We start from the raw sequence: 1,833 nt of genomic DNA, 5'->3' as shown, positions 1-1,833 counted from the left end.
CCCATTTGTAGGGTTTATCTTGTATTGATTTTAGGGGATTTTATCACCTTTTACCCACATTTATCCAATGGATTAGCATGGTTTTATATATTCTCCTTTAATTGTGCTTAAGAGTGAAAACATGCTTTTTAGGACTTAAAATAGCTAAATCTAATTCTCCTTGATTCCACTAGATGCCTTGATATGTTTGTTAGTGATTTCAGATTGAAAAGGCTAGGAATGGATCAAAGGAGTGAAGAGGGAAAGCATGCAAAGTGGAGAAATCATGAAAAGTCAAAGAAGTTGAACTCGCCCATGGACGCGCGCGTGTACCTGGCGCTTGCGCGCACCTGCGAATTACCCCATGGACGCGTACGCGTGATGTGCGCGTACGCGTCGGTGCCGTTTTATGATTTTTTAATGAAAACGTGGCCAACGAATTCTGAAGGGTTGTGGGGCCCAATTGCAACCAACTTTGGCGCCAAAGATGCTATTTAAAGCCAAGGATTGAAGAGAAAAGGGGATTCCAACTCATTAGTTCATTACACACTCATTAGGATTAGTTAGAAGTAGTTTCTAGAGAGAGAAGCTCTCACTTCTCTCTAGAATTAGGATTAGGATTAGGTTTAGTTCTTAGATTTAGATTTAGAATTCATCTTCTTCTACTTCTATCTCCTCAATTTCTTGTAGTTAGATTCATCTTCTTCTACTCTTTTGTTGTAATTTCCTTTATGTTGTTCTTACATTTTGTTGTAGATCTAGTATTGTTCCCTCTACATTCTTTCAATTCAATAAGAGGTAATTCACAATAATTGTTCTTCTTTACTTTTCTATTGTTGATCTTTTGTTTTCGTAGTTGTAGATTCCTTTAATTCTTGCATTTAATAATGTTTACTTCCATTGCACTTTATGTGTTTGATGAAATGTCTCTTTTAGTTTTAGTGTAGATTTTGTTCCTCTTGGCCTAGGTAGAGTAATTAGTGACACTTGAGTTATCTAATTCCTTTGTTGATTGATAATTGGAGAGATTGCTAATTGGTTTGGAGTGCACTAAAGCTAGTCTTTCCTTGGGAGTTGGCTAGAGCTTGTGGCTCAAGTCAATTCATCCACTTGACTTTCCTTTATTAGCAAGGGTTAACTAAGTGGTAGCAATGAACAATTCTCATCACAATTGAGAAGGATAACTAGGATAGAACTTCTAGTTCTCATATCTTGCCAAGAGCTTTGTTAGTTGTTAGTTTATTTTCATTGCCATTTACTTTCATGTCTCTTATCCAAAACACCAAAACAACTCAAACCAATAACAAGACACTTCATTACAATTCCTAGGGAGAACGACCCGAGGTCCAATACTTCGGTTATTAATTTTAGGGGTTTGTTACTTATGACAAACAATCTTTTGTATGAAAAGATTTTTGATTGGTAAAAAGGAGTTGTGTAGTGGTTGGAAAGTAGGTGTTAAGCCTATCAAGCTCAAGGCCCCAAGGTATAAGGATGATGTTGGGACAAGAATCACTTTGTATGGTTCGAAGCATTTTCGTGCAGAGACTCTTCTTGGAGTTAAACGCCAGCTTTTATGCCAGTTCCGGCGTTTAACTCCCATCCTTGTGCCAGTTCCGGCGTTTAACGCTGGGATTTCTGATGGTGACTTTGAACGCCGGTTTGGGCCATCAAATCTTAGACAAAGTATAGACTATCATATATTTCTGGAAAGCCCAGGATGTCTACTTTCCAACGCCGTTGAGAGCGCGCCAATTTCGCTTTTGTAGCTCTAGAAAATCCACCTCGAGTGCAGGGAGGTCAGAATCCAACAGCATCTGCAGTCCTTTTTAGTCTCTGAATCAGATTTTTGCT

Source organism: Arachis duranensis, chromosome 6 (assembly GCF_000817695.3).
Source record: "Arachis duranensis cultivar V14167 chromosome 6, aradu.V14167.gnm2.J7QH, whole genome shotgun sequence".
Classification (NCBI taxonomy): domain Eukaryota; kingdom Viridiplantae; phylum Streptophyta; class Magnoliopsida; order Fabales; family Fabaceae; genus Arachis; species Arachis duranensis.
The sequence above is the reverse complement of the archived record's forward strand: the minus strand, read 5'-3'. Positions refer to the sequence as shown.